The sequence below is a fragment of the Sapajus apella genome, unplaced genomic scaffold (assembly GCF_009761245.1).
Source record: "Sapajus apella isolate SASKATOON/1434 unplaced genomic scaffold, GSC_monkey_1.0 scaffold82, whole genome shotgun sequence".
In the NCBI taxonomy this organism is placed as follows: domain Eukaryota; kingdom Metazoa; phylum Chordata; class Mammalia; order Primates; family Cebidae; genus Sapajus; species Sapajus apella.
This window is the reverse complement of record NW_022437022.1, coordinates 4,026,999-4,047,812: the sequence shown is the minus strand read 5'-3', so window position 1 is coordinate 4,047,812 and position 20,814 is coordinate 4,026,999. Positions and strand designations below refer to the sequence as shown.

The 20,814-nt window shown below is 45.0% G+C and overlaps 1 protein-coding gene across 1 annotated transcript in view; it reads left to right on the top strand.

Annotated features, from left to right (window-relative positions):
• PACRG (parkin coregulated) overlaps nucleotides 1-20,814 on the top strand; it is a 589,608-nt gene that overhangs the window by 427,960 nt on the left and 140,834 nt on the right. The gene's annotated exons all lie outside the window — the stretch shown is intronic.

Here is a 20,814-nt window from a genome sequence, read left to right as displayed (position 1 = left end):
GCTCATAACTCTGAAATTTCAGTTTGCCTGAGCCACAGACCTGGATATTGAATTATGTGTTCCTCAAAGCCTCAAGGTCATTCTCAGCTTAAAATTTAAAGCTAAACTCTCACCTTCCCCAAGCCTGCTGCTAGTCCTACATAGCTTCTCCGCCACCAGAGGAGCCTGAGGGCCATTTTAGACTCTTCTTCACCTTTCTTCTGAACCAGCATCCCAGCCCAGCGCACCGAAAGTCCTATCTGACGGTGCCCTGTGACTTCCTCCCTTTCCACTGCTGCTGCCTGGGTTCCCATTGAGGAGCTCTCTCTTTCTGGGAGCTGTGCTCTCTCACATGTCAGTCCTCCCCGAGCCTTTGGATTAGTTTTCTATTGCTGCCAAAACAAATTTATGGAGTTGGGGGCCGAAAACAGCACAAACGTATTATCTTACAGCTCAGGAGTGCAGAAGTCCACACAGGTCTTACAGGGCTAAAATCCAGGTATCTACAGAACCGTGTCTCCTCCTGGGGCTCTGCGGGAAAGCCGGCTTCCTGGCCTTGTCCAACTTTCACTCCTTGGCTCATGGGCCCCTTCAAAGCCAGCTTCTTCAAAGCCAGCAATGTTGTATCTCCTTGACCTTTTTCCTCTGTCATCTTGCTGTCCTCTTGTGCTTCCCTTTGCCACTTTAAGGACCATCGTAATTACATTAGATCCACCCAGAGTATCCAAAAGGATCTCCGTATCCCAAGGTCTTTAATGTGAGCGTGTCTGCAAAGTCCGTTTTGTCATGTAATGCCACATAGTCAAGGGTTCCAGGAATTAGCTTATGGCCATCTTGGCAGTGGTGGGCAGAATATTCTGACTACCACACCATGGAGCGATCTTCCTAAAACACATCTCTTCTCCTACCGACAATAACTAACTGCTACCTGTGGAGTCAAGTCCCAACTTCCTGTTTGGGCATATTGCTCTCCATCCTCTGTCCCATGTCCAGTAGCGCCTACATTCAAGAAACCAGTGGCATTTGCTGCGTAGCAATGTGACTGCCTCTGCGTCTACTAATTCTGCTCTTCAGTCTTGAGTGCTCTTCCCTTCCCTCAGCTCCGACGATCATTCCCAAGTCACCACCTCTACAACACCTGCCAGGGCCCACCCTCTGAGGTGGAAATGCAAACTCCCTCTGGGTGCTTGCTATCCCTACTCTCAGGCCTCTCTTGTCACCTCTCCCTCTTTATTGCACCCTGCTGGTGACCTGTGGAGCTCCCTGTGAACAGGGAACTTGTCTGCCCTGTCGCTGCCTCCCTAGCACCAGGCATGGTGAATTACAAATGTCAGCTGGATGATTGGATGAATACACATTAGGCTGCGGAGCTCATGGCCTGCTCCTGGGACCATTGCTTGCTCTCACACTAAGATGAGAATAGTTATCCAGCTAGCTGAGGATGTACACAGCCACTTCTCAGAAGGAAAAAGGACACGAACTCATGTTTCACTCTCCTACACCCCTGGTGAATTAAACGAAGCCAGAAGCACTCGGCTTGGAGGATTCTATCATTCCTCATGTTCTGTTCCCTGCCGTTTGCGTCACTTCATATTTTCTTCAGTGAACCTTTCTTGAATTTTAATAACACTATGAAAGTTGTCATTAGACCAAGAACAAATGGGGGATCGTTTACTTGTTAGTTGAGAACTAATGAACATTAGCAAGCGGAGGGGCTTAACCCTTGGCTTTTCCATTAGGACATAAGAATCCATAGAAACGATCTACAGTTCTTGGAAAGAAATGGAAAACTAAGTATTTATGGGTTCATGTATAGACTCTTGCAAATAAAATCTCTTTTATTCCTTACCAGTACCATGGGCGGAGGTAGCTCTGAGGGAATGGGAAATGCTCCCATAAATCTTAGGTACATGAAGAAACCAAGACTAGACCTTCACCTGTGTTTTTTCTGCTCTGTAGTAAAATGAGGCTGCTGACGATATTAAGAATTGTACCTACTGGGAGTGGCCACCTTGATGTATGTTTGGGCTGAGGAAGATACTAAGATGAACTTGAGTGGAGAATTATAGCAAAAGCAACCCCAGTGACGTGGAGGAGGGAGTGATGGGTTTTAGTAACTGCTTGTGCATGCCTGGCTGAACTGAAACACTAAACCTCTTTCACCCATCATTACTTGTATCTTAGGACAGGGAACGAGCTATTTGAGCTGATGAACCGTTAAAGATCAAAGCTTCCATTTTTATGCAAATAGCCAAGAGCAATAAAACCTAAGAAAGATTAGTAGGGAATGTGAATTACAGTAGGATGTGTATCATTAAAAGTTACAGCAAGCCGGGTGCGGTGGCTCACGCCTGTAATTCCAGCACTTTGGGAGGCCGAGGCGGGTGGATCACGAAGTCCAGAGATCGAGACCATCCTGGTCAACATGGTGAAACCCCATCTCTACTAAAAATACAAAACATTAGCTGGGCATGGTGGTGCGTGCCTGTAATCCCAGCTACTCAGGAGGCTGAGGCAGGAGAATTGCCTGAGCCCAGGAGGCGGAGGTTGCGGTGAGCCGAGATCGCGCCATTGCACTCCAGCCTGGGTAACAAGAGTGAAACTCCGTCTCAAAAAAAGTAAATAAAATAAAATAAAAGCTACAGCAAGCCGGGCGGTTTTTCAGAAGTAAGTTCCCAGCAAGGACAACTTTTCAAATTTGTGTTTTAAATTATTTTTAGATGAGAAGAGGTAATAGCAAAATGTAACCCTGAATTTCATTGGTTCTCTAATCCATCACAATCTTAAGATGACATAAATATGCAATTTTGAATTAGACATTACTAGGAAATAATATCACACACTCTGACATGCCAGGTACCTCGTCACACGGCAGCAGGCACAGGCTTCGGTACTGGAAGCACTTGGAATCTGACTTAAGTACCACTCTAACTAAACATGCCTTCTTTAGCTTTAGAACCCCATCTTGCAATCCAGGTCTCTCGATCGTGCTGCCGTATTAAACTGTGGGTCTACATAAGAAACCACAAGCCGATCCTTCCTGAATAGACTGCTGTCATGTTGCTTGGAGGTAGATCGTGCCTTTGAGAATAGCAGCTTTGAATGCCATGAGCACAGGCTCTGGGGTAAGAGAGCTGGATCACAGATCTGCATCCAGGCTGTGTGACCTCAGGCAACTTAGGGAACTTCTCTGAGTCCACATTGTCATTGCATACTGTTGTTAAGTGCCACGTGATGTAGCCTTGTTAAAGAATTTAAATGTTGTATCTGTTTGGCATTTAGAGTTTAATGAGTTTAAAGTTTCATTTTAGCTAAAAATAATAAAGACTATATTTGTTATAATATTTATCATTTATTATATGTGTTATATAATATATAATTATATATTTGCATCATTTTAGCTAAAAATAATATGATTTATAATTTATTTTTTATTATATTATTTATTATTTTTAACTAAAATGAAGTAAATTGATGTGCTATAAAGGAAGACTTGTTCTACTCTTATTATAATTGCATTTACACAATTTTTTGAAACCAGTGCCAAATCCCTAGTGGAAAGAACACTGGACTGAGTCTCACATTGTGGGTTTTAGTCCTGATTCTGTACTCTCTAAGTTTTTCCTACCTTCCTGAGCCACTATATTCAATATTTAATATAATGAATGTCTGGTAAGTTCTTTCCATACATTATCTTATTTACTTTTTCAAGGTCAGGGGTAACATTAACCCAATTACTTGTCCTTTCTAGGTTCTTCTTCTGCAAGATAAGCGTGTAGAATGTCCTCTCAGGTCACTTAGCAATAGTATTTTAAAGGAATGCCTCCCACAAATTGTTTTCTAATTTTACTTTGAAGAATTCCAGGGATGACAGTCCTGGAGTGTTCATGACACTGGCAGACACCTCCCCCTCCCCTTTGGTGGCCCCAATCCTCATTCTGCCTCCACCCCTGTGACTTCCTCTCCTGCCTCCTCCAGGGACAGACAACCCACACTCAGCCCCACTCTCTCCTTGCCAGTCTGTCTCCAATAGAGCCTGGCTTTCCCCTTCAGGTGTTGGTTAGCCTTTCTCTGTACCTTTAATTATTTTTCATTTCAATTATTTTTGCTGTGTGTCTAGGAATCACTATTAGATAGAGAGAACCATATCAAAGACATTGCTCTGCATGGATCTGTCCTCTGTCAAGTCCAAGACATGGATTCATTGTCATCTCTCGTATTTTTTGGACACGCGTTTGATGAGGTTTCTTAATTTTGACAGAGTTAATGCTTCCGAGAAACTTCATAAAGATTCTACAGCCATTTTAGTAATGGGGAAACTGCAGTAGAAATATATCTGTGAGTAATAAAATCCATCCCCTGGAAGCTGTCACCACAGATTCAATAATCATGCTCCCCACCCAGCATCCTTTCTGGACCTCAAGATGTCTTGTCAAGTGTATTTAATATCCAGGATATTTAATTTACCACAGAGCTAACTCAAATATATTTGTATTCATTTTCACGCAGAGTTTTGCAAGTCACCAAGATTTAAAATAATGGAGGTTTTGACCTCTAAGTGAATAATCACTTTTTTTCTTTTCATGTACTGTACTCACTAAAATACATTGATGAATTAATAAATGGCATATCTTCTATACTAAATTTCAACAAAATAACTTGTATAAAAGCTTGAATTGCTGCATGGACAATATTGACATCATGATAGGAAAGTCAGGCATTTTAATAATTAAGTTAAACAGTTATTCTGCCCCCACAGCTCAGTTTTCCTTCCAATTTTCCAACCCCAATTCAGAATCACTGAACCTGAAACTTGCTGAGAAGAATAATATGTAGTCAGCTGAATTTCCCCCCTTTAATATGCTTAAGGGAACAAAACCCTCTCTTCTTGGAGGAATTCCCATCATGCTCTCTCTATTTTTCTTTCCCCTTCAGCTACCATACTAAGCATTTACTATCTTGGCCATTCTGCTAGGCTCCTTGTAAATATCATGTTAATGCTCACAAGCACTTTATATGAATATGAGGCACCTGGAGCCCAGAGCTCCTGCATGCCTAAGGTGACAGGAAGTGGCAAGGCCATGATTTATCCTGTCTGTTAGAAGTCCATGCTCTCGGCTGGGATTGGTGGCTCATGCCTGTAATCCAAGCACTTTGGGAGGCCAAGGTGGGTGGATCACAAGGTCAGGAGTTCGAGACCAGCCTGGCCAATATAGTGAAACCCTGTCTCTACTAAAAATACAAAAGTTAGCCAGGCATGGTGGCAGGTAACTGTAGTCCCAGCTACTTGGGAAGCTGAGGCGGGAGAATCGCTTGAACCCAGGAGTCAGAGGTTACAGTGAGCCAAGATCAAGCCACTGCACTCCAGCCTGAGCAACAGAGCAAGACTCTGTCTAAAAAAAAAAAAAAAAGATGTGCATGCTCTCATCTGTTCTATTAGAAAATGTGGTGCTCTCGGCATCCATCTTCGGGGTCATGTAATCACTACATACACTTGGCTCTCTGTTACCTTTTGCATTTCAGTACAATCCATAGCCTAGAGTTCAAGGTCCTCCAGGATTTCAGTCTTATCTACCATCCTCAATTTATTTGTCGTTACTCCAGAGGCTGAATCTTCATCAGGAAGCCTAATGTTTTTATCTCCACCGAGATGTGCCTGCTGTATTTGCATTCTTGATAAAAAGCCTTATTTAGGATTATTCATTTTCAAATCTTCAAGAAGTGGGTGAATGTTTTTTGGTGTTGGTTTGGGTTTACTATGTAATGTGATGCCTTGCAGAACATGCCATATCTGGGCATTTTGATGTGATCATTTGTTCAAAGACTGGATGCATTCCTTCGGACGGTTCTGCACATACATGTAATCGATTCCTTCTTGATGGACATGAGGTTATTTTGAGGATCTTGCTATTAAGAACAATATTATAACTTGTATTTTGTGCTTGTGCATATATTTTGTGCACTTTTGTGTATATATCTGAACAGTACAGTCTTAAGAATAGAATGTGCATGTTTCATTTAGAAAGAGATCAACTCTTACCCCCTCCAATCCTCCAGAAGTTGAAGCGATTGTCAAGGTCCTCATTTTCTTAATTTGGTGTTTTGTCCTTCAGTGTCCTCTGACATCAGGGTTCAAGTGAGTTCATTCCATGGCTCCGTCATGCTACCCAATAGCGTTACTAAAAGCTGTGTGGACCTCTCAAAATCCAGGGGCTGCTTGCTGAAAATTTAGAAAGGAATTGAAATTGTAGGCATGTGTTTGTTGTACCATAAAAGTGTCTTATCAAATGGATTTGCATGCAATTTTAAGTAAGTCTAGATCTTTTGTGTGGAACAGACTGGATACATACCTGCCAGAGAACAGGTACTGAAGGGTCAAATACAACTCATTAGAAGACACACAGAACTGCATGGGCAGAAAACACCTGTCCCACAGCCTTGGATATGGGGCTTGCTAGAGCCTCCATAGCCTGGACTCTGCTGGAGGAAAAACTGAAAGTAACCTGTCAGCTGCCAGGGCCCAGCCCCAGCCTGGAAAGCCAGGACAGCCAGGTCTTGGCAGGTACTGACCTACAAAGAGGACCACCCTGCTGGGTGGAGTGTGGTCAGGGAGAGGCAGCTGCAGGTGATCTTGGAAATCGATGCTCATGATCAACGTGGCTAGTCGAGCTCTGGTAGGACCATGGTTCTCAATCCTGGCTCCACGTTGAGATCACATGGGAAGGTTTAACAGTTTTGATGCCAATTCCTAGTCCCACTTGTTGTGCAATAACCCCAATCCCCTCAAATGCCTCCAGATAATCTAAGTCACATGTGCTTGACACAGGCTTTTCAGCTTTCATTTGGTTTCTGCCAATTTCTTCCTCTCCTGCTCTGTCTGATCCCACAAGAGAACAGCCTCTGGATTGGCAAGAGCAGACCACCAGAGTGGTAAACGCTTGCCCAAGAAAGACCCCAGTTCACACTGTCAGAGGGTGATTTTCTCCACCTTTCCAGTCCCGTAAGGATTCAAGGGTAACATCTGGAGCTTCAGTGGGCATTTTCAAAAGCTTCCCATGTGGCACACACAGCCAAGGCTGAGAACAACTGCAGTAGAACTGCAGCCAGGGTGAGGCCCACTGGGTCCAGTCCCCACAGCTGGCAAGAGCTGCCCAGGCGTAAAGGCCCCAGCAAAGTAGGGCACGGTAGTCTCTAATTCTGACTGTGAAACTGGTGATGAAGACAGAAGCCAGTCCTTCTGGTTATTGGTAGCACAGTAGGGTTGTCCAGGGCTGCACAGAGTCAGGGAGGTGGGGCCACTGCAGGACTCACCAGAGACCAGACAGCAAGACAAACTCCGAATCTGTCAGCCAGGCTGCTAATGAAATCCCATCCTAACCAAGTTTCACTAGGAAATGTGTGCAACGCCACTGCAGGTGGAGGGCATGGCTCCCGCTGGGAGGGACTGCAGGAGATCAGGACCTGACCCACCTTCTTCCTCCCAATTAAGTGGAGCCAGCCTGTGTCCACTGCCCGGGATGTGGCTGGCGGCTCCCACCTGGGGATTTTCAACCATTGCCAAACATACTTGCTAATTCAGCTGATTTTTTTTATCAGCTCCACTTTTATGTAATTTTTTTTTTATGAGACAGCATCTCACTCTGTCGCCCAGGGTGGAGTCCGGTGGCACAATCTCGGCTCACTGCAGCCTCTGCCTCCCGAGTTCAAGCAATCGTCCTGCCTCACCCTTCCAAGAAGCTGGGATTACAGGCACCCGCCACCCCGCCCAACTAATTTTTGCATTTTTAGTAGAGGTGGGGTTTCCCCATGTTGGCCAGGCTGGTCTCCGACTCCTGACCTCAGGCGATCTGCCTGCCTCAGCCTCGCAAAGTGCTGGGATTACAGGTGTGAGCCTCTGCACCCGGTCTTCAGCTCCACTTTTGAGCTAGATTTAAATGCTGAGGATTTTATTAGTATAAAAAATAATATTGTCCATATTTTTATATCATGTTATTCTTGTATCTAACCTTGTTATTGTATTTTATTAATTTAGAAATGGTTTATGAGTCATTCAAAAGTGTTTAGTAGCATATTAAATATTAAGAGTATTAAGACAGTTTATACCCAAGTAGATTTAGACCTTCAGTCTGAATTCCTTTTGGTGTGAGGAATAACTTTTATTGTAAAATACAAAGGTTGATAAATAATTGTAAAGATAAATTTTCAAAGGGAAAAAGAATTTGTAGACCTGAATTATTATTTAAACCTATAAATAATATATTTTAGAGGCAAATATTGTGATTTATTTTTAAGCTGTCATGAATTCAAAAACAACCTTTCTCAGATAAGCAGAAACTGGTTAAAATAGACATTATTTCAGATTTCTATTTATTATTTTTCTGTTCTCATGCATGATCATGAAGTTCTACAGAGTTCCACATTTAAAAAAAAAGCTTGCTTTAAAAAAATAGGATGTAAAATATTTGTTTTTAAAAACACTGAGGCCATATCAGGAAGGGTAATTGGGAGGAAAAAATTAGGTCACAGTGAGTAACAAAATAGTATTTGTTTCTGTTTACACTGGCTCTGCAATCGCCATAATCTCCCTCAGATTCCTTCGGATATCTGAGTCACATGTGTTCATGACACGGACTTTTCAGCTTCCATTTGATATCTGCCAGTCTCTTCCTCTTCTGCTCCACCTAACAAGAGAATATCCTCTACATTGGCCTGAGGTCACCATCCAACCCCTGCCCACATTCTGGGCTACACAACTAAGTCCCCAGGTCACACTGCCTCGGTTTCCCATCCAGCCTGCATGTCAGGCCACACTCCATGGATGCTGGGAGTGATTGTTAAGGGACCTTGGGCTCTGCCCTCACTTGAGTTAAGAAGCTGCATAGGAGAGAGAGTAGAGCTACATGACGAGCTGTCTGAACCTTTCGCTCCTCCAGGAATGATGGGGACCTGGCTGCAAAACGATCAGACTAACACATAATACAGTTCTCAAATTCCTTCCACCTCTCAGCTACTGGCCGGCTGGTTCAGAGCCTTAGTTCAATCTGGGCCCCCATCACACTTGATTTCCAAACCATTGTGAACTGGATAGGCCACATGGTTTACAGACAGAAACCTAGAGTTAATTCCCAGTTAGTAATGATAGCTGAGTGGCCTTGGGCAAGTCCCTGGACCTTTCTGAGGCTCATGATACTGACTTTATTTCCTGGTGGAGCTCCGGTGGCGATGTGGTAAAGTGATGTGTGCCCAGGATATGCATGTATGTATGTAAACCAAAGGTGCTAGACAAGGGTTTGCCGTGGTGATTTTTAACAGAGGCTTGAAGTCAAAAGCGTGTGCTGAGACTCTCCTAGGTGACTTACACATATGTTAGTGTCTATGGAAGTTAAACAACAACAAAAAAGTACAAAGACCTGGCCCCTATTTCCGAGGGCCAACTGCCTGCCAAGGAAACGTGGGTGGCGAGGGCTACAGGGTCACCCAGAGAATGCAGACAAAAGCTTCAGAAAGGGGTGATGAACAAGAGCCCTCAAGTGGGGTGACAGTTTCCCGGGGAGCGTGAAGTGCAGTCTAGGAACAGCACAGCAGGGGCTCCACGCAGGGAGGCCGCGGCCTGCGCAGGAAACGCCCAGTGGTTTAGCGGAGCCAGCGCGGGACGGGGCGGGCAGGGGCTGCGGAGGCCGAGAGATCGGAAGGCAGAGGGGTCTGCCTGGACCCCGGGAACACAGCAAACCTCAGTGAGGAACGGCGGCTGGGGATGGCTTCACGCCTGCCGTCAGCCAGTGGATATTTACTGGTTGCGGGAGGAACCAGTACCAAGAACGCAGCCGCAAAGAGGACAGAGCCCCAGCCCTTGGGGACCGCAGTCTCTTGGGGAAAAGGGGAAATGACCACAGCTCTCCATCCTCGTGAGAAGTGTTGAGATTCGGGGTAACCCAGAAGAGAGGCGCTGCGTGGGGTGAGCAAGCAAGGAGCTCAGATTCAAGCCTTCAAGACGCACCCTGCCAGGCTTCAGGGCGCTAGTGGAGGGAGGGAGCCTGGCAGAAGGCAGAAAGCTGAGAGCAGAAGCATCACTCAGAGGCCACTGCGGCGGCCCGGGCGGGCGGCAGGCCAGGGAGGCCTCCTTTAGGACAGTGCAGATGACGATGGGGGGCAACCCGGGAGAGTGAATGAAAGCGCATCATTGCATCTATGGCACCATCCGCCATTTTTTAAAGACTTCCTTAAATACAGAATTATTTGTAAAACTTTGTGATTCCAATATAATACGATTTGTCTTATTTGAAATCTTCCTTGGTTTTACCAACGAGCGCCCCTGATTTCATCTAAATACAAGTTAAATAGGAGTTAAATCTGCTTTAACTCCTATTCTAATGAAAGACAGACGCGTTGTTGGGAGTAACACAGAGGCCCCAATGCCTGGGCCGCAGTGGCTTGGCGCGGGGTTTCTGGGCAGCGTCGCTGGCGCCCAGCACATGTGAAAGGGTTTTGTGCTCATTTCCTCTGCATCTGCTGAGGGCAACACTGACTCTGTCTTCTGTCCCTCCTTTCCTCTTTGACTGTTTTGTTTGTTCCATTTGCCCTGCTCAACAAAAACAACAATAAAATGTAGATTAGAATCAGCCCTTTATATCAACAGCAGTGAAAGAATTATTTTGTTAATTGGTAAATTGATACCCTAAGAACTGCTTACTGTGCCAAGTTATTAAGAATAAGTAGACGAGGGGCAAATTAAACTTTGAATCACCTGTTCCTTTGGGCAAAATACATAAACCAAATCGACTGCAACCAAATGTCATATTATTTACATGGCGTGCACAATTTATTTTCTAAAAATGTGCTCAACAAAAGATTTGAGTTTGCTCTTAAGCATATAATGGATCCCACTTAATAGCGAAGCTCTCTCATGTGCCCTTCTCTATAATTAAATCATATGGAAAAATGTCACAAAGCAAAATAAAATGTATTTATTTCAGCCATATCTTCCCACAGCATGACATGAAGTCTGGAAAAAAAAAAATCACTAAGCATTTTTATGCCATCTGTGCTGGTAGAGGATACGTTTACCAAGTATGTCACTGTAAAATATTCCATTTTGAATTAAGCATAGTCTACTTATTACGATATAGTGTCTGGCTGAATGAGTACAAACTTGGACAAAATTCCACATCTGATAAAATACTCCTTTTATTTTATTTTGTGGCAAAACAGTCCACCGTAATGTCCCTTACTGAATTCTAAGAAATCAAAACAAAAGGAATCATAGATTATATTTATGTTAAAAATCGATAGCTTTTTTATCAAAATAAAGTTCAGATAATCTTTTCCCACAGTTGAGATTACAGCTTCTCATGAGCAGAGTATGTCTCACTGTGACAAATTGGATGATGACGCTATTGGGTCCGTTTATTGCAAAAAGAGAGCTGAAAGGTCTGCACAATCAAAAAAGCTGCCGTTTCACTCTGCTGGCAAAACACAAAGTCACATCCACCACAGTTTCTACCTAGCAGACAGAAGAAACCTTGAGCTTATACTTCGCCATTATCACTAAATTTTATGATTACTTATAGAATTTTTATTTCCTGTATTTGATAAGCCCTCTTTGTAGTTTATTAATAAAATGTAAAAACCCTGAGGGCAGTTTGATTCACATCCAAAAAACATCAGAGGGTCCTAGCTTAATCACTGTTACATTAAGTACCCCTGGTCTATGCTATCCTTCAGAGTTCCCTGCCAAGTTGGGATACATCATGGCATTGTTTTGAGACACATGTGAATAATAAAATGTAACATAGTTTACAAATGGAAATACTTTATGTTGAGCTCTTTCTAGTTGTAAATCTTCTCAAGCCAACAATATTCATTAAAAAATTTCAAATCTAGCTAAATTAAGGAGATGCGACTTAGTAAAAAGTAACAACATAAAATTGTATCATGTTGATCATGATTATACAGAAAAGCTATTATTTTTCTAAAATGGAAAAAATACAAATTTTAGTTTATCATAGAATCAAGGGCTAGATTCATTTAATAAATTATCTTGATTCTGCTCAAAACTCTGAAAAAAATGAAAGCTCTGTAGAGTTTCTGAAGTCCCACTTCCTTTCAAACCAACCCCACTATCTCCCTGAAGCCATTTTTGACAATGACAGTGCCTGTGAATGTGATTTGTAAACTTTAGACAACACAAAAGTTAACTGCTGTCACTAATCACATTACCATCCTTCAAATTGTGACAGCTACTCTTTCCAATATTTCCCATAGGTTTCCAAATGAACATACCGTTTTTTCCTGTGGTGTTTGTTTTATCAATTGATTATGTGTATTTTAGTATTCTTTTGTACATTGCCTTTGAACTTGACCTTAAATATTTTGTCCATAGCGTATCCCTTGAAGTGGTTGCATGTCAAGGATGTTTAAAGTATCCTGTAGGAAAACAGAATGGGCACTCCAATGAACATTTATTAAGGCATTTGGCTGGGCATGGTGGCTCATGCCTGTAATCCTAGCACTTTGAGGGGCTGAGGCAGGTGGATTACCTGAGGTCTGGAGTTCAAGACCAGCCTGGCCAACGTGGTGACACCCTGTCTCTATTAAAAATACAAAAATTAGCTGGGCATGGTGGCAGGCACCCGCAATCCCAGTTAGGAGGCTGGGACAGGAGACTCACTTCTCCCCGGGGCTGGAGTTGCAGGGTGGGGGTGGGGGTGGAGTTTGCAGTGAGCCAAGATTGCACTGCTGCACTCCAGCCTGGACAACAGAGCAAGACTCTGTCTCCAAAAAAAAAATAAATAAGTAAAGTTACTAAAGCAGTGCATGAAATCTGCTTTAACTCCTGTTCTAGTAAAACAACAACAAAAACCCTGAAAATGACTTTCACCACAATTAGTTTAAAATGTTACTTTCCTTTGGCCCAACTGTATGTAATTCATTATTATTTTTATATCTATGTCTGAGACTGAGTGTGGGTTTTCAGTATAATCAAACGAAAGACCACCTTTGCCAAAAGGACACATTTCAAAGTTCATTTATCCCTGTGAACCATATTCTCCAATCACCTACACTAAATATTTTAAATGGGAATTTTTGAAGTATTAAATATTTATGACCATGTTTTCCTTTCCCAATTTATATGGAGTACTGGAGCTTGTGGCCATAATATTCTAATGCAAAATATGGATCAACTTTCAGTCTGAAAGTTTGAAAGTTAATACACTGATTTTACCACCTGCAAAAGATATCCACATTTGAATAAAAGCTACCAGAAGTGAAGTGAATACAATTTAATAGCACGTGCAGTTATTTCTTCTTTCTTTTAAAACCCAGAAGGGCAGTGGGGTTTATACAGCCCTAATTGCGTTATTACTTCTTAGTTTTTCTCTAGGTGCTCTTCCAAGTCTTCTTTTGAGCAAATATCATGAAAAGCCCCAGAGGAGTAGCAGTATTGATCTGAATGAAAGGCTTAATCCCACTTGCACTTTTTTTAATTGATTAAAACCATGACGATCAGGATGAGTCTCACTGAAGCGTGTATTATGATAAAGTGAACTATGGTGCATGGAGTCACATTTGATGCTCAGGGATCTCATCTAAGGAGAAGAGAGAGCACTTTCCTTAGCCTGGAGAAAATGAGGTGTCCGTGGGTGCAGGCAGGGCTCATCTGCCAGTGTGAGTGACCAAATCGATGTCTGATTTTCCAAATGAAGTCAAGATTCGGCTCAACTGTGGGGCGAAAGCGCAAGGGTCCCATTGGTGGTTCAGGACGAGAGGTGCGGGTTTGGAATAGCCACGGAGCTGGGCGTACTGGTACTGACCCGGACAGGGGCGATGTTGCTGGGGGTGTGGGATTGGCCCCACTTCACACGGCTGCGTGCTGCGTTCCTTCCGCAGCCAGGCTGTGCAGCAGGGATTCTCACGTGAGCGCTGGCTTCAGTTACCCCAGAGTAGGAACCAGCAGAAGGAGCGTGGCCAAGGCCTTGTCTAGAATGTGCTCGGAGGAGCTGGCCAGGCTGCTCAGGAGAGAGAGCGTGCTGGGCAGGCTGAGTGGGGAGGGAGCGCCTGCTTCTGCTTGGCCTGCTGCAGCAAAGCACCACAAACCGGGTGGCCTCCAGGACGCACGTTTCCTCTCTCACAGGGCTGGGGGCCGGCAGTCCAGGTCAGGGTGTCAGCAAGATGGGCTTCTCATGGGGCCTCTGTCCCCGGCTGTGTCCTCACGGGGTCGCCCCTCAGTCCGTGGGTGTTATCTCTGTAAGGATTCGGGCCCACCCATGCGACTTCAGTTTACCCTAATTACTTCTGAGACACTTCTCCAAATGCAGTCGCATTTTTCAGAGAAACTGGCAGGCAGGGCTTCCACGTGGGAATCCTAGCGGCGGGGAGGACACGGTTCAAGCGGTAACCAGAAGAAGGCAGGTGCCCTGCAGGGAACGGAGCTGCGGGGGCGACATCGCTGGAGGAGGAGGAAGCTGTGGCTTAGAGCGGGGAGCAAGAGGTCTCCCAAGAGAGGCGGGACTTGAGTGTGAGTTGCAATGGCCTCTTCTGCGTTGCTCTCACCTGAGGGCGGGAATCCGCTTTCTGCATGTCTGGTTGCCCATCCCCCACACCCTCGCCCCCCCACCCGAGACCACAGCCCTGAACCGGAGCAGGCCGAGGGTCCTGTGCCCGCAATTCTCCCCAGGCACCGCTAGAGGGCGAGCCTCCGTTTTTGGAAACGACCCAGAATCCGCTGCTCCCGCTGGGGTCAGGGCGGCCCCTACACGTCTCCCAAGGCCTCACCCGACTCTGCACCACTGCCACGGGGTTCACCGTGATTTTATTCTAATTCTGCTTCTGGTGGCTTGAAAAGTAGCCTTGCAGCGGATAGAAACAGGCCTCACGTGGCCCAGCCTCCCCCAGCCCGGCACTGCCGGCCAGTCTCCGTTTGCTGTCTGTTACACGCAGTCCACGCGTCCCCCAAAAGCAGCCCTCAGCCTGCTCACGGATCCGCGGGGCTGCTCCAGGGCCCACCTCTTGCATCGCTTAGGCCTCTCTTTTCATTCCCTTCTTCATTCTCCCACTCCTTTTCATCCGCAGTCTCTTCTTACCAGTGCAGGTCCGTGTTACTTGGTATGTAGCTCCTAATGTCAGCTCATCAGATGAACTGGAGTGAAGTTAAAGGATATCGCCTCGTGCTAAACTACAGCAAAATTCTCAATTTGACTTGCTTTTCTGCAAAATGTGAGCATGTAGACTTTTGTATTAACTCATAGTAAACTTTAATTTGGTTTTGATATTTCAAAAGATTTAAAATGCAGGTTCAACCATAATTTTTAGAAGCAAAGTAGAACATGGTGGTGGCTCCATTATGAATCCATTCAATGGCAAGTTGTATTAGTGACTAGTCATTTTAATGTAATGTTACCTGCAGAGAATTTTGAAGAAAAATAAAGAAGCTTGCCACCTAGTAGTCAAGATGAGAAAACACACACACACACACACACACACACATGCACACACACATACAAATCAAAGGGTGAAGTCCCAAGGGAGCATTCACACAAGGCAATAGCCAAGAAGAGCTGGCATTGACTGAGTGACAGGGCACCAGGCTGTGTGTCCACTAAGCCGTTCATCTGCTTTCGCTCATTTATTGCATATCTTTTCCGCCACATGAGGCAGGTATGACACTCCTGCCCATTTTATAGATGAGGAAGCTGAAGCTCAGAGCACTTAAACAATTGGCCATGACCATGCAACTATCTGCTCTAAAGCAGAGGCTCCTATTTTCTCCCAATGATGTCCCAATCCTAACATGATTATAGCTCTTCTCAAGTGCAAAAAGGTTCAAAATTAATCTGGAGATAAAATAGTTTTCCCCCCAGTTTGTCATAAGAGTAACTAAGCCTTTCTGGTCAGCTGTGGCCAGCTGGGCAGTGATAATGTAGTGGATGTATACAGAGGGCTAAAAAGAGGAGAAGAAACACAGACACACTGAAAAAGAATTATCTCCTCCCTGGTGAAGCGTGAGCTCCCCGGCCAGGACCCAGACTGCTGCTGGCCCCAGTCAGTAGCACTGCCTGTAGGGACCCCTCCTGAGAGTGTTGAAAAGTCAGCTTTCCCCTGTGAGAGCAGCTGGGTGGGGAGGGGACATTTTCCATCATAGACTCTACCAGGGATTTATTTTTATACCAAAATAAACAAGAAGTCCATCAACCTGGCACACAAAGTTAATGGACCTGCCCCCAGCTGGGGCCCTGTCTGCCTGGGATCTGGCCCCATAAGTGTGCAAATTACAGAACGGGCCTCCAAACATAGAAATATCTTTCATCATAATCCCAGGAAGCTCTCAGCTTCTACATTTTATTAAGCTGCAGTTATTATTTTAAAACAAGGCCAAGTGCCTCTTGGTATATACTTAAAACCTGCAAATTGCTTTTTAATGTCTCAGACTTGTAGCTGGCATTGGAAATGCTCATTTCCTCTACCTCGATCAGCTCAGACATATCTATCCCCACCCTAAACAAGTGGACCTTAATTTTACGCATGATTCTCTAAAGAAAGCCACCAAAAATACAGCAAAGATGGAGGCATGTTTGTTACATTATCTTCATTGCCAGAAATGATCCTTTGCTTAAACATTAGGGCAAACGGCAAGTTGCCCCAGAGAAAGCCTCTTTGATTCAGGCCATGGAGTAATTTGTTTTAGTGTACACACATGCACATGCACATGCGCGCACACACACACACATGCACATACAGACACACAACCTGAGGACGAGTAGACGCTTTTGTGGACTTTTCTGGGAAGAATGCAGCGTTCATCAATTAACACGGTTTCTTGCTTTCTTGACCTTCTGCTGGATCCTGAAACACCTGTGAGAGCTCACCCTAGGGTGTCAGGGAGCTGGGCTCAGGACACTCTGACACTAGGAACTGTGCAGTCTCCAGAAAATTCTAAATGTCACTGGCCTCAATTATGAATCTCTAAAACAGAGACTGGTGTGCCAATTAGGTTTTAAAATATTCAAAAACTTGACCTAATCATTTTAATTCTAGGAGTTAAACCTAAGGAAATATTGAAGGTAGAAAGAGACTCAAATGCCTAGATATTTTAAATCTGTTTTTAATAATAGCAAAAAATGAAAATAAGTTAAATGTCTACCAATGTGGAAATGGCTAAACAAATTATGTTTTGTTCTCATAATGGCATAGTATATCACTATTTAAATGAATGAAGAATATCTAAGAACATGATGAAATCATCATGATTTAAAATTAAGTTAAAAGGCAAGGTATAAAACCATGTAATACCGTCTTAATTATGGAATAATATGTGCTCGTTTGAATACACACATTGGGACATGCACCTAAGCGGCACCGATGGCCATTTCTGAGGAGGGAGATCACACAGGGTCAGTTTTCTTTATCCCTGTCTGTTTGCCCTGTCTTCCATAAGAAACTGCATCATCAGAAAACGAAGTGATTTTGAAAATAAGAATAGTGGATTGGTCTAGATTATCTCTAAATGTCTTTACAATATAAACCTCTGTTTCATTTATGAACCAATTAAAAACAAATTCAAAAATAACAGGTAGGTCTTGGCATTTCCAAAAACAGTGGCTCTTTGGAGTAAGACCTTCCACTCCTGATCTCCTCCCATGCAGGCCAAAACCACAGGGGATTCGCAGCCTGTGTTATGAAGATACTGCCAGCCATTTTAGATAGTGAAACATGAGCGTCATCCTTAGCGGCAGAGGTGGTTTCTCCTCTAGACCATCTCTTGAGGCTTTTGTGCCCTGCAGCAAGCCGGGCTCACCCTCACTGATTCGAGAATCACCAGCAGTTTTGCTCTCCCATCTCCCCACACATTGCATATGATTTTTGCCTCAAGGCCTCCAGCACGTGCGTATAGCTGAAGTTGCTGCTTCCCTTTCCATAGGAAATATTTCCAAGGTCACTCTCTCCACACTGAAAACCAGGAGGGCATCTCTATGGGTGTCTGCGAGTTCCCAGCCCAGGTGTTTTCACCTCCATTCAGTGGGCCCCTCCTAAGTTCCTAGTTACAAACTTGGAGTTAGAGTGTTATGCCTTGTTGTCTCCATAGCCGATGGCATTGCTCTGGGCCCTGGGCTTCACTGTTAAGGAGTCTTAAATGCTGCAGGACAGTGTGGCTCCCTGGAGCACGGACCAGCTGCACATCTACGTCTCAAGGCACAAAATCTGAAGCAATCAAGTCGTTCTTTGACTACCCTGTGCAAGAAAATGCATGACTCACAAATGTGTAGCCATGCATGGTACTTTTTCAAACAATTCGACTCAGCTGGAATTGGTTTTTTAGGTAGACTGTCCTTTCATGATTACTTTAGAGCAGGGGTGCTCAATCTTTTGGCTTCCCTGGGCCACATTGTAAGAATTGTCTTGGGCCACACGTAAAACACATTAATGAGGACAGGAATGGTGGCTCACACCTGTAATCCCAGCACTTTGGGAGGCCGAGGCGGGTGGATCGCCTGAGGTCAGGGGTTCAAGACCAGCCTGGCTAACATGGTGAAACCCCATCTCTACTAAAAATACAAAAAATTAGGTGGGTGTGGTGGCAGGTGCCTGTAGTCCCAGCTACTCGGGAGGCTGAGGCAGGAGAATCACTTGGGAGACAGAGGTTGCCGTGAGCCAAGATTGTGCCACTGCACTCCATCCAGCCCGGGCAACAAGAGCATGACTTCATCTCAAAAAAAAAAAAGGAAAAAAAATACGCTAATGATAGCTGATTAGCTTAAAAAAAAAATTGCAAAAAATCTCACAATGTTTTAAGAAAGTTTGCGTATTTGTTTTGGGCCACATTCAAATCCATCCTGGGCTGCATGCGCCCTATGGGCTCTGGGCTGGACAAGCTTGCTTTAGAGGATCACTTTGCTTTTCCGTCTGGACACAGAAGTGAGAAGTGGGAACTTCTGAATGTGACCCAAAGCTTCATGTTCCTAGTGCCTGGTCACAGAGTTGCAGACACGTGATTCTGTTGAATATCACTTTGTTTTTACCCTAGAGAGAATGAGTAGAATCATCATGCAAGCAAGTGCCTTCAAAATGAACCCATCTGTCTCATTGCCCTCAGGCTAACCCGTACCAGAGCCATTGCTAACTAGAAAGCAAGGGTCTCTATTTTAGGGGCCATCGCGGGAGAATCCCAGACTCGCGCAGAGTTTGTCCATCATCACTCTCAGGAAACTTGTTCATATATTCAACTTAAACCTCTCAGAAGAATTTGTCGGTTTCTTCAGTTCTCATCCAAGGTGAAAACAGCTAAGCGCTGGCTCCATCATCATCATCGTCACTGGTGCTGTCAGCACCACTAATGCCGCTGCTACCACCTGAGGCGCCTAGGACAGTAGGTGCTTTACCTCGACTGTCTCCCTGAGTCCTCACAGCAAATGTAAGAGGGTATATTTCCACCTTTTGATAACTAAGGCTCAGAAAGACGAAACATTTGTCCACAGGACGGCTTGTTGTCACAGAGCCAAAAGTGTCAGCCAGGTCTACCAGACTTTCCACAGGGCCCTGTTGCTGCATCGTCTACTTTTGTATGATTAAAAACTTTCTGAATCTTCAGTAGGTGAATTATTTTAGCCTCTCATCCTGTTTCCTAACCCAGAACTCTAAACCTCTTAGAAATGGTTGCTGATACCTATTTGACCACTAGGAAAAGGGAGAACTGGACTAGTATTTTCTGCCGAGTTCAGATCTGCCCTTCTAAGATATTTAGGTTTGAGCTGGGAAGGGAAGAAGAGTTCACTTTAAAGCTTGGGGAACAATGTCAGCCCCCAAATCTCTTAGGGGCAGGCCTGTCTGGTTGGGAGGGACCTAAGAAGACTTCCCTTGGAGCTATGTTTGTTTGTGGAGTGAGCAGAGTTTTTACTCAGATGATACATTTATTTGGGGTTAGCTTGGGGGAAAGGGGGCCTATGAAGGCTGGGTGGAGTGGTTAAAGATATCACTATCCCCCCCTCCCCCCAGCCACCTGTGACTCTACTGCTCCTAAGTGATTGTGGTAACAGTCATTTCTGGCAGAATGCCACGGAGGCTTTCTCTGGTAGCCCCAGGGTTGTGTAAAAGCTCTGGGTGCTGAGAAGTGGTGAGCAGCTGCTGGGGTGCATAACGGGAAGTGGGGAGGGATGGGATGCCAGGGAGCAGGTGAGCTGCAGCTGGAATCAGGGCTTCCTGAGACCTGGCCTGTGATAGCACGAAACGTCGAGTGGTGTAAAGCCAGGGATATCTGAGCAGCACCCATCACAGGAGGAGGAGGAGGAGAAGGAAGAAGGGGAGGAGAAGGAGGAGGGGGAGAAGGAGGAGGAGGGGAAGGAGGAGGGGGAGGAGAAGGAAGAGGAGGAGGAGGATGAAAAAAAGGAGAAGGAGGAAGGGAAGGAGGAGGGGAAGGAGGAGGGGGAGGAGGAGGGGGAGGAGGAGGGGGAGGAGGAGGAGGATGAAAAAGAGGAGGAGGAGAAGGAAGAGGAGGAAGAGGAGGAGGGGGAGGAAGAGGATGAAAAAGAGGAGGAGGAGGAGGGGAAGGAGGAGGGGGAGGAGAAGGAAGAGGAGGAGGAGGATGAAAAAGAGGAGGAGGAGGGGAAGGAGGAGGGGGAGGAGAAGGAAGAGGAGGAGGGGGAGGAAGAGGAGGAGGGGGAGGAAGAGGAGGAAGAGGAGGGGGAGGAAGAGGAGGAAGAGGAGGAGGAGGAAGAGGAGGAAAAAGAGAAGGAGGAGGAGGGGAAGGAGGAGGGGGAGGAGAAGAAAGAGGAGGAGGAGGAGGAAGAGGAGGAGGAGAAGGAAGAGGAGGAAGAGGAGGAGGGGGAGGAGGAGGAAGAGGATGAA